Source organism: Ailuropoda melanoleuca, chromosome 6, assembly GCF_002007445.2.
Source record: "Ailuropoda melanoleuca isolate Jingjing chromosome 6, ASM200744v2, whole genome shotgun sequence".
Lineage (NCBI taxonomy): Eukaryota > Metazoa > Chordata > Mammalia > Carnivora > Ursidae > Ailuropoda > Ailuropoda melanoleuca.
Window position 1 is genome coordinate 52,336,159 of NC_048223.1, and position 12,485 is coordinate 52,348,643.

The 12,485-nt window shown below is 42.1% G+C and overlaps 1 protein-coding gene and 1 long non-coding RNA gene across 9 annotated transcripts in view; one reads left to right on the forward strand and one right to left on the reverse strand.

Moving 5' to 3' along the window:
* The window catches only part of LOC117802665, a 108,151-nt gene extending 104,590 nt beyond the window's left edge, over window positions 1-3,561 (forward strand). For all 3 annotated transcript variants that reach the window (XR_004626092.1, XR_004626095.1, XR_004626094.1), the window contains one exon: window positions 3,433-3,561. This is a non-coding gene — a long non-coding RNA (uncharacterized LOC117802665). The remainder of the gene's footprint in view (window positions 1-3,432) is intronic.
* RNLS (renalase, FAD dependent amine oxidase) overlaps window positions 1-12,485 on the reverse strand; it is a 255,901-nt gene that overhangs the window by 122,468 nt on the left and 120,948 nt on the right. The gene's annotated exons all lie outside the window — the stretch shown is intronic.

Genomic DNA, 12,485 nt, shown 5'->3' on the forward strand with positions numbered 1-12,485 from the left:
CTGTGGCATCAGAGGATTTGGTTAGAATAACTAGGACCTCAGATTGTTGGTCACATTCTTTAAGCTAACGATAGTCATTTCATCTGTGAAATGGGAGGAAAAAGTGGATCAAAATGGTAGACTGAATCCAGGAATCCCTATACCCTCCCAGCAAAATCTCATAAAATGGCAGAACAGCTGTTTTAAAAAGTAGTTATAAAACACACAGCATGCAGAAATAAGGATTTGTGCCATCTAAGGGCCAGAGATTTTGAAGCATTCCTCAAAGTTAAGAATCTGGTGGAGACTAAGATTGGAGAAATGCATGCCCCAAAACACAAGCGGGAGAGCTCCCTGTGAAGGATAGAGTGGTGAAAAATGTGCTCTGAGCTTAGTGCAAACAGATACGAGTTGCAGGGGCATGTCTGTGTGATTCATTGGCAAATGAAATTCTGATCAGCTGTCCTCTTACTCCCTTATCTCAACTCCCCACTGGCTGAAACAGGGAGGGCAGGTGCCCCAGAAGGCAAGTTTCCAGCACACCACAATGAGCATATGTCTTTCCTTTCTTTCCCCTTCATTCACGAGCACCTATAATTAGACCCTGCACCTTCTCCTGCCCCCCAGTCCAGCAACCAAAGATTTTCAAACACAAAGTGAACAAACAAGAATCAAACTACCAAATATTTGGAGTAAACCAAAAACAACATGAAAAATACAAATAAAGATGAAAAAATAATACCCCCAAAAGCACACGAAGAAACAGAATAGAACTAGTAGACTACTTCAATAGTTACACAAAAATAACAACCTAGAAGAGAATCTAGTGGATGGGAGCACCATAAAATAAGAAGAGACTGTTATGAAAATGAAACAATGCAAGAATCCGGAATTTAAAATTTCCAGGCAGCATAAAAACATGTCTCCAGAGATGGCTAGAAGCAAAAGGGACACAGCTGCCGTTCAAAAGGAAAAGAATATCAAGGGATTATAATATTAGGATAATAATAGTGCCCACCTTTGGTGTTGTTTAGAGTATTAAACAAGAGAAAGCATGTAAGATTGCTTAGTCCAATAGGGACCACATAGGAAAGTTACAATAAAGAGCTATTTTTTTTTTATTATTGTAATCATTAAAGCCACACTGCCTAATTCTTTTTTTTTAATGATTTTTTATTATATTACGTTAGTCACCATACAGTACACCCCCGGTTTCCGATGTAAAGTTCGATGACTCATTAGTTGCGTGTAACACCCAGTGCACCATGCAATACATGCCCTCCTTACTACCCATCACCGGTCTATCCCATTCTGCCTAATTCTTAGTCATTAATGTTATAACCGTTACTATATCATCACTAGAATGCGGTCTCCCTAGCTGATCTATCAGCGAGGTCCTAGAGCTAACCCTGAGGAGCTGATGGTGTGGAGGTTGAGATCAAGACAGAGGTGGGGAGGAGCCAGGACATGAGGTGCCAGGATTCTGGGGAAGGGCGATGACCCTCACCAGAGAGTTTAGGGGAGGGACTGTAGGAAGCAAGGTGTGAGTATGAAGCAAGTTGTGAGTATGAGAAGGAAAGGGGCATGGGAAGGTAACGAGGAATTCCTTACCTGACACCCTGGGAGGGGCAGCTTCTGGGCTGGTGGTGTGAGCTCACTCTGGGTTCTGGCATGGTAAGTTGCCACGCTAGCGGAGTGAAATTGTGATAGTATCAGGGGGTGGGTGGAGGCCCTACATGTGTCAGATGCCACACAGGAGGCCAGCATTAGACTCATCCTACAGTTTCTTGTGCCCTGCCCACTGAAATGTCCCTGTGGCTCTAATGGATCAGAGACAACGCTGGACCAGATGGGTCTCCCAGGATGGTTCTAAATTAGAACAAGAATTCCAGGCCTCCATCCTAGAGCAAATCCACAGACATAAGAAGGTTTTATATTGTATTTCCATCAAGGTTACGAAACCACTCACAGTTAAAATTTCTTCATCAGTCAAAGCTTCTACCACTTAATATGAATATTGGCAGCAAAGTAATTTTCAGTTTGCTTGTGAGAAACGTTGTCAGGCTACAGACCATTATATGCATCCAGAAAGCTCTAATGCAGACCAACCCCAAGTGCCTTTTAAGAGAGTTGCTTCTTTAAAACTCTCTTTTGGGCTTCAAGTTGGTCTTTGTCCCTCAAAATTTTATCATTTACCCCTATAGTTAAGTAAGTGTCTTCACTTTTAAGAGAGGGATGCAGGACAGCGAGGGACCCATTTCTGGACATTTTATAAAGAATGCACCCAACTAACTATTAAACTTCATTACCAGTAAGTGCCCAATAATAAAATCAGTTCACAGATACCATCTACATTTCCCTACGTTATTTATACAAGCTTGAGGGTTGTAATTTCAGGACCAAAAATGTGGATAGAAATTTGCATATTATTGCAATAGCATAATTTATTGATGAGGCACACAAATAATAGAGGTGATGCTTACAGCAGTTTGGAGGCAAATGCATAATTTACAACACAAAACAACTTCATGAACAAGAGTGAAAATTGCACATTAGGCCCTGCCTGAGAAAATACCAGCTATAAAACTAAGGCATTTTAGCTTTAGTTTTTGTAACAAGGGTATCTTTGTGGGAAACGGATAGACAGTTGGCTTTCAATCGGTAAGTGGCGTAAAGAGGCATCCATCTGCCTGAAGACAGAGGGCGGGCAGTCATCTTCCTGCCCGTCTGCCTCTCCTGTTCTCCAGTTATACCAACCTTTCATTAACATTTGATGCAGAAAGCATATCCATAAAAGATTGTACCTAAAGTGCCATATAGATGGGGCTGAATTTTTTATCAAAAATGTTACTCAAATGTGTAGTCTGAAATAATTTCTTTTAAATCAAGATATTGATATGATAGTAAGAATTACCGCGGTTATTGTATCCAAGGTTTATGTCTTAGCGAGAAACCCAATGCAAAGTTTACCCAGTGGGCCAGTTTGCTACAGAGAATTTCCAGATCCCGGGGTAACGGACTATGTGGGACACTGAGAAGTATTCCCAATTCTCATTCCCACACCCTGCTTTTTTTTTTTTTTTAGATTGTATTTACATTTATTTATTTGAGAGAGAGAGAGACAGTGAGCAAGTGGGGGAATGGGGAGTGACAAGTAGATTCTGCACTGAGCATGGAGCTTGACGCGGGGCTCAATCTCAGGACCCTGAGATCTTGACCTGAGCTGAAATCAAGAGTCAGATGCTTAACTAACTGAGCCACCCAGACGTGCCCCCCACCTCACCCCCGCACACCCTGCTTTCTAATAAAACTTTGATTCCATTCAAATACCCAGTCAATCCGCATGTGACTCATGACTCACACAAGGGTGACTTTATCCCCATTTTCAGGGCTGAGAGAAGGATGTTATTGAGCCTAAGCAAATCACAGACGTTCCATTTCCTGTGCTTGCAGATACTCCCGAGGTTCAAATCTATTCAATGTGGTGTGTGTGCTGGTGTGCTTCTGGAAAAGTTTTCTTCAAAGAAACTCAAGAAAAGAAGGTCTCATTCCCTTTCCAGATTTGCTGTATGTGGATGTGATGCCTGAAAATGCTTCATCCATCTTGCACAATCCAGCCAGAGGCCAACGTCAACCCACTGAAGATGGCAGAGGGGAACTGGAAACACTGTGACTTGGTAACTTTCAAGAGCGGCTGATTCAACCAGTCTTAAAGACTGTCCCAACTTTGGACTCCTTGTCATATAAGCTAGTAAATTCCCTCCATATTCAAGTTAAGTTGAGCACAGATTTAGGTCACCTGAAGAACTGAAGGCATTATAACTAACCTATGGATCACATGCCATTTTCTGCCTGCCCACCATCTGTTCCCCATCCTAATGCCACCTTTTGGAAATCTGCTTATTACTGATGTATTCAAGGTGGTCTTGGTGGGAGGGTGTGCTTCCTCCTACAGAAGGAGGAACATCAAGGGAACATCAAGGGAATGGGCAGGTGATCTGAATTTTGGCCAAAAGTATGTTTCACCCCTTGGCTTTAATCTTCAACTGCTAATGCAAGAATATAAGAACTATGGACAATAGTATTTACTGCAACTGTGTGACCAGACCCATGACTTTGGCTGCCCCTCCCCGTCCTCCGTGGCTCACTGGGAGACCCTTGGTTTCTGCACATTCCCAAACCCAGTCCGCCAGGCTCTTCTTAATTCTTTTAGCTGCCCTCCACATACACAGCCATGTTCTCCCAGGAAATTCCCTTTTGCTTAAGTGAACCAGAACTGATTTCTGTATCTTGCCAAAAACAGCCATCAGGACTGGCTGAGATCACCAGGGAGATCCTAATCTCAGCACCAAAACCCAAAGGTGAACTTGTCCCGATCTATACAAGTCAATACAATCTATTCTTAAGTGCAACACAATAGTTTTCTCCCTGTTACATGCTGTTTTATTTCTCCTTTCTTGTATATCAAAAACCACTTTAAACCTTAATAGAATGACACCAAACTCCAAACTCTCTTCAGTCATAAAAGAATAGGCGGTTATTGTTACCATGGCTGCTTTAAATCTCAGAGGCCTGCTGGGGGATATTTAGTAAGAACATGGAATCATAAACTCTAGGTGTTGCTGGGGCCATTTAATGCCCTCTTCCACTCAGTGCTAGTATTATAAGCTCCAACAATTCCAGGTGACTCTATCGGACAGTAGAAAACGTAACAAATGTCTTTCTCTTTTCCTCAGAGTAATTTTAGGTTCTGAAACCACCAGAGATGTCTTGCCAGCAAGCTTGTTCATTGGTGGAGACATTTTTGTGAGTTAGGACGGTTTCTAGGACCTACTCGAATACCACACACTAGAAAGGAACATAGAAGTACATGATCAGGGTCAACTTTTGGCCAAAGAATATGGTAGCAAAATCTGTGATTAAAAAAAAAAATGAAGCAGTTAGTACAGAGTATTGGCATTTCTTGAAGCACTTGTAGAATCATGACTCGTCAGAGTTGGAAGACACCTACAGATGACCAGCCAAACTCTCCATGTACAGATCAAGAAACCAAGGTCTCCAGTGGTGGGAAGTAATGCACCCAACTGACAGAGGTGTAACTCAGACCCAGACCTCCTAGCTGTACTCCAGTACCACACTCCATCCACACCGAGATCTTGTCTTACTCTTTCCTTCAAGTAGATAATCCGACTCTCTGGACTGTCCTTTCTGTTCTGCCTGCCCAGATCCTGAGAAGATGTCATCTCCTGTCTGACAGTTTCTCCAAATATTCCTAGAAAAAGTGATCTTGTCTGCAGTCAAAGCTCTCTATTTCCTCCGACATCAGGGGTTCGTTCATGAGCTGCTTGTAATATGGTTGACCATGTGCACACACACCTGCTACCCCTACTGGTGTATATATTCCCTGAGGGCAAGGATTGTGTCTTCTTCATCTGCAGGTGCATTTCTTTGTAGATCCTAACATTTTATATGTGATAAGTGTTGGTTGAGTCACACTGGTGTGTACCCTATCAACATATGATTTCCCACAAATGTTCGTGGGGATTCAGGGCTGAAGATGTCAGTCCCCTTTGGCATCCTAACAAGCACCTCCATGGATACACAGTGCTCTAGCCTAAGGTAGCCATTCATGGCCAAGATTGCAGGTCTGGCGCTAGACTGGTAGAAGAGATAACCTGTGGCTGGTACTCCTCCAATCAAAGTCAAAGCACTGAGGCAGACAAAGACTTCAGTTACTTGTAGGGTCTGCCCAGACACGAATATAAAATGTTAATCATAAGTGTATCAATTCAAGATGCTTTCAGATGCAAAGAAAGAAAAGTCCCATTCACTTTGACTCAGATAATAAGGAAATTAATTCTCTCACATAATGGGAGGTCAACAAGGAGGAAAGATTTCAAGTTTGGCTAATTCACTAGCCATAGCATGTTGCCTTGGGCTAAACTCCTTTTATCCCTCTCCTCTATAATCTTTGGTGTTGGCTTTTTCCTAGAGCTGCTGTCTCTCTTCTTCATTAGGTATCTCCTGCTAGCAATGGGACCACACACGTCCTTATTCATGTCTGGAATGAGAAAGAAAATCCTTGTCCCAGCTATGCAATAAAAATCCTTCCCTGTGGTCTGAATCTAGGTCACATGACCAACTAACTAGCCCCATTATGGTCACTACAGGAGGGCTGGATCCTGCCTAGTTCAGAAATTCAAGACTGACTCTGAAACTGGGGATGCATTTAGCTTCCCCTCAGTCTACTGGGCTGCTTGGGGAAGGGGTGGATAACCAAAAAAATGCCTGTTCTGTTTAGAAGAAGAAGGAAGGATGGACACCTGGTAGGGAATCATCCGTATACACGATCTCATAATGATAATTCTTCAAACTCTCCATGAGTGTAACTAATTTTGAGTTAAGGGAAATTTTTTACTGAATATTGAGTTAAAAGAAACAAAATCCCTGTTCCTTTTTTTTTATAAATAAGCATGTGTTATTAAGAATATATATTTCAGTGTTCTCTTTCCATTGGATCAAATGAGTTCTATCCTGATGACTTAAGAATCGACAGATCAGGGAAAAAGTCTTCGTGCCTGGTAATGAACTTTGGGAACCCATGGCAATCAATAAACACCAAGATAGAACAATTTTTTTATCAGAAAATTCACTTTAATTTTCCCTCTGATTCCTCCAAGTTCCTAGCTAAGCAGCACTTATTTCGAGAGAGCTCTTCCTTCCCACCCATATATAAGTTGGTGGTGATTCTCTGAAACCGTGCTATGTTTTGGTGATTATGGAAACAGGGGGAGGCATTACTATGCTGGCAAGTGGGCATTTTTCTCTAGGTTAAAAAAAAAAATTTGATCCTGAAAGGCAAGTTACTTCTGGGTCTTCCAAGTCTCCTGGCATATCCGCAACACTCAGCCCGTAAACGCCAAATCTAGGCGCGTCGTGATTTAGGATGTTTGGAATTGATTGTGTGTCCATAAACATGATTATGCCCTCTTTAGTCACTGCATGCTCGGCAGGCACAGTAGTGAGGGCTGCCTTTCCTGGGTATGCAAAGTAATCCAGGGGTACAGTTCCCGGGGGAAGAAATCATTCTCTAAGCATCTAAAATACAATTGAACAAACATCTAAGATGAGTTGGGGAGACAAAGGCCGCTCTCAAATGTTACTGTTAATTCCATGACTAATAAACACAGAAAGGAAGTGGGAAACCTTGACAGGTTTCAGAGGGGCTCCTGAGGAGGACAGCTCCCAGCTATGATGCTTTCACTTACCCACGCAACCAACTCGAAGCTTCTCACGTGCAACAAGAGATCCTTTGAGGCAGAGGCGGCAGGGTTACTATCCCCTACGATGACACCCTCCCAAAAGCTTCTCTGCAACAGGAATGACAAGTTCACAGGCTATGACAAGAGGCTGGGAACAACTCTTTGGAATTTGGAAATTGCTCAGAAGCCCTTCAGCTGAGACAGGGATCCTCATGGCTTCTCAGTCACATGATACAAAACTGAGAAGGGGTTGAATCTCTTATATGCGGGATAATACAGTTTTCCATAGCATCTTGCTGCTGTTTAGTTTGGGGGGGAAGGAGTACAGAAAAAGCAAATTGTTTACTGCTGCAGAACATGACTCTCCTAAGTATATTTTGTATGTATTATATCACAACTTTCTTCATTTAGAAAGGGTGTCTATACATACGTGTTATAAAGCGGGTTTCCCTTATAGTCATGTCATGATTGGACATTTGCCCTGATTAAAACTGGGTTTTAATGCTGAGAATCTGGTTGAAAATGAAAGAAAAAAAATTCCCCATTGATTCCCTACTCCCACTTTTCTTTCATGTTAATCTAGAAAAAGCAGAACTCACGACCTATTCTTTCCTGAAGCCATGGAGTTCTGATATTTCTATCTGCGCTTGCCTCCTCAGTACTGTTCCAGCGTTAATCCACACGAGCCACGTTACAAGAAGCTCTGTTGCCCACAGGCTCTCTCTTATCTCTCTCATCTCCTGGATTTTATGCCCTGTCTCCCTTGGCTCTCCATCTCTCCTCCAGAGAGTTCCTTCTTGCTGGCCTCAGAGGCTTCCTTTTCCGTGGCCTACCCCAGGTTCCACAGCATTTTCTTCTCTGCCTTTTGTTTCTCTGTGCTTTCATACGCCTCCTGATTGGTCATCTCGCCCACACTCATGCCTTTAGCAACCACACCGACGTTCTAGTTCCAACACCTGTGTGGGCCACAGATCCTCACGGGAAGCTCTCCGGCGGACGACTCTCCCTCAGGTCCCTCTGACGCGTCACATTTAACAAGCCCAAATCTCACCTCGGTATTTCCCCTCCATGTGACCTCCCAAGGCCCTAACCAAGAGCCTGAAACTATTCTTCACAATCACTCAGTGACTTTAGAAACTTCCATGTCCTCCTCCCTCTCCTCCACTCCCACATCCAGGGCCTGAAGATTAGGTCTCTCGTCCATCCTCTGTCCCTTCTCCTCCATGTTTCACTGTCTGTATCCAGGTTCTTACCACTCATCTGAATTTGGCCATAATTTGCTCACCTTTATTCCTTCTAACGTGAGATTCCCCTAAAAATGCAATTCATTCTCTGCATTTTCCACACTGGCCAGAGTGACCTTTCTAAAATCCTTTCTAAGAATTTCCTTAAAATCCTTAAATCCTTTTATAATTCTTCACAGTTTTCATAGTTAACTTCAAACTTCTAATGAGCATGAAAGGTCTTTCCTGATCTGTTTAGTGAATACTAATCTCATGTCTCCACTGCCTTCCCCTCCGACCACCAAAGACTCTTTACCTTTCCTGGACACAATTAAAATGGTTGCAATTTCCAAATATGCTCCCATTTATTCATACATCCAGGTCCCTATGGATGGAATAAAAGTTTCCTTAATGTTTAACTCATTGAACCTTCGAAAGTCAGTTCAAATGTTACCTTCTCTAAGAAGCTATTTTGTTTTGTTTTCTCCCTCATTCTGATTTATATTCTTCTCCTCTGAGTTATCTTGGTTTACTTTCTACTTTCCTTTTATTACCTAATAGTAATTCTTATTAACTCAAGAACTCATGAAGGGCAAAGACTGTTATTCATCTTTTGTCAACAGCTCTTGGTACTCAATAAATGTTTGCCTAATAAATGAATGAATGAAAAAAGGAACCCAGGTGCTCTGAGGAAGCAAAAGACATCTCTGACTTATGCTCTGCCTTAAATAATCTTAAATTTTTCATAATAGAGTTAAGGCCTTAGAAGACAATTACAAAATGGAAGAGCCTATAAATAAATATGTAAAGTGGGTATGGCGACCAGTATAGCAAAATCGTATTATAAAATCCAACGTATTTTTCTTTTTCTAAATTTTTTAAAAAATGTTTTAGCCTTTCTAACATTAAACTCTTTGAAGAAGGCTGAAGCTTTTTGCTTCAGGAAGTATAGGACACAAAAGCAGCATCAAGAACAAAAAGTCCAATTCTTGGCCTTGAGTTTCAAAATAGGTCCTTGAAATTCATGGCAGAGTCAACAGTTTTGAAAGCCAGAGAGCTTTTGATTCGCAAGAGCTGGGCCTTTTGAGAGGAAAAATATATTCGTAAGTTGCAATTGCATCTGGAAGACTTAAAACGTGGACATTATATCAAGAATCTCAGAGTCGGGAAAGCTATAGAACTTGATACAGAAGGACAGAGAGAGGAAATCAACACCCTTCTTGGGACAAAGGGTGGGGCTCAGAGAGAGAAAGGCGGAAGAGAGAAGAGGACGACATGGGTGCTGGATACCGGCTCTCCATTCCTCACCAAGGGTTCAGGCTTTTTGAATCAGATGATAAAAAAAAAATCAGTTAGAGGGGTAGGGTTCTACAAAAGGATCTCAGGGTAAAGCCTAAAAAACATGTGCATTTCAGAAAATTCCCACTCTGCAGATGGGCTTGAGGTCAAGCTCACAAAATTCTGCATCCCTCAGCAGGAGGTAGGAAGAGCAGCTCAGAGATTTCAGAACCTTTTTGTGGGAGGTCCACAAGTACTGAGTGGGGTATGAGACTAGAAGTCCCGGGAGGACCATGACCGTCAGAGGAAGCCAACATACAGCAGTGCACGCCACTCGAAACTGACAGAGGCCAGTGAGGAAAGAGGAGGCACACAGACCAATTCCCTCCTTGGAACTCAGACCATCCATCACCCAGAAGAAGAAAAGGGAGGGATTCTTGAATGAATAACAATGTTCGCTGTTAATCAGCATTTAAGTATCCTTCAAGGCATCCTTTCTGTGTTCCTTCTCTAAATCTCCCAGTTTGATATGAGTTTTCGTGTTCAGTGCTTCCGGAACATTCTCTTGGATATCATCACTCCACTTTGTTTACACATCTATCTCTGCTACTAGTTTGTTTCTTAAAGGCGGGGACTCTTGTCTCTGTATCCCCACTATTTACCACCACATTACTACTGCAGCAATTTGTCAATAAGTATTTGTGGGATTAAAAAAAAAAGAAGAAGAAATATTGACCTGGAATATGGATGGTGGCATGGAGTGATGACATAGATTTCATAGAGTTACTAGAATACAGACAAGAGCAGAAGCTATGGAAGTGGATGAGACTGCTGATGGATTATGCACAGAGTGAGAAGAGAAGATGGCTTCTCACAGAACCTGGAGAAATGCCAACTCTTCAGGAGTGAACCGAGAAAGAAGAACCCACGGAAGAATGGTTGGTGAAGGAAGAGAGAATCAAGGAAGGTAATATCCTGGAAGCCTAAGGCATAGAAAAATTTGATAAAGTCATATTCAACAGAACCAAATAACAATTATAAATCAGTTAAGACCAAGAAATGACTATTGGATTTGATAACTGGGAAGCCATTGGTGACTTTTCTAGTGACATTTTGGTGGCAGAGTGGGAGGGAATATATTCCGAGTCAGTTTTATAGATCCAACTTTTCCTATACGTGGTTGCTCCATGGACGTCTGAGAAGTAAGTACGAAGCCTCACCTTCAGCTTCCTGTCCTCTGGTCCCACTTCAGCAGGGGGCTTTGTTCTTTAGGAGGCTACTGGGGTTCCATTAATAATGCTTTCATATTCACATGGCTCTCTGTATCTATTTTCAATGGTTAGAATTCAGAGAGGTCGGGTATATGACTACAACCTTCAAACCTCCCACAAGGTCAACTCCTTAGTGAAAGCTATAAAGCCTAACCAAGAATTATTCAGAGCTCAAATAAACAGGGGTGGTTAAGTCACTCAAGGGAAACATATTAAAGTCAATTACGGCTCAATATGAGTAGGTTTATCAGATTTCTTTCCCCTGTGACTGAAGAAGTAAGAGGTAGAACTTGTTCCCAAGTCTGGGGACAAAGGTGGGGGTGCACCTGGCGTTGATGGAGGACACCTGAGCCAGGAGCGCAGACAACCTGTGTCTATTTCCCTGAGACTCAGTTAATCAAGTCTGGACATGTCTCCTGCAGTTGAACGATCTGATCTAGGTAAATACTCTTTTTACTTCAATTCACCCAATACTCATAAGTACTGTTATCTGTCAGGCACTATTTTAGGAATTGAGAAAAAAAGATTGAAAAAATAAAAACATAAAAACAAGGAACACAGCTTCAGTCCTCAAAGAGTTCACTGACTAGTAGCTAGAGGAACACACAAAAATTCGAAGGCATTTTAAGAGTGGGGTGCCCAAGCCACAGGGCGCCATGGAGACACAGAGGAGGCCGCATTCCGTCAGCCTTGGGAGGGAGCTGATGCCGGAAGTGCTACAGATGTGCAAGTTAGCGCTGCTGGGTTGATTAGAATGGAGGGATACCAAAGTGGACGGGGGAAAACTCCAGTGTTTTCTAGAAATAAAACTTCTATAGAAATAAAAATTCTAAACTTTCTAGGGCAACACATTCAGGTCGTTTAAAACCTATGCAGGGAGGAAATTATTCCTGTAATTACTTCTAACTCGATGGCCTTATAATTCATTTTAATGTCTTCTTTCTCTCTTTTCAAAGAAAAAACTGGGAACAGACTGTTAACATGGTATTTACATTTCAGTTAGAGATATCTCCCAATGACTCGGTTATTTTCCAGAAACCAAAACAAAAACCCTCCCCAAATCACTTTATCCCAGTGCACACCCATTCATCATTTAGTCTTTTTATTTTAAAGTGAATAGTAATCTACCTCCATTAAAAAGCCTCCCAAGGGGCCTTAGACCCAGCGAACATGAAACACTTTTAACTGACCGGCTTAAGGGACGCAAGAAGCTGGACGAGAAGTTAGCAAGAACCTTCTTTTATAAAACCAGTCAAAATCAGAATTCTTGAAATTTGGAAAGGGAATCATGTTCGCTTTACTGCCAGGGGACTCTCTTATTTCCCGTTTCGACAAAGTGAATTAGGAATGGTTATTTCCATGGCAATATCTCTCCATGCTGAGCCCTAAATCTCAAGTTACTCCAAACTGTGTTTCCAAGAGGGCTGAATAAGCACCCAAAGCTTTAGCAGAATTAAAGTTCTTACGGCTTT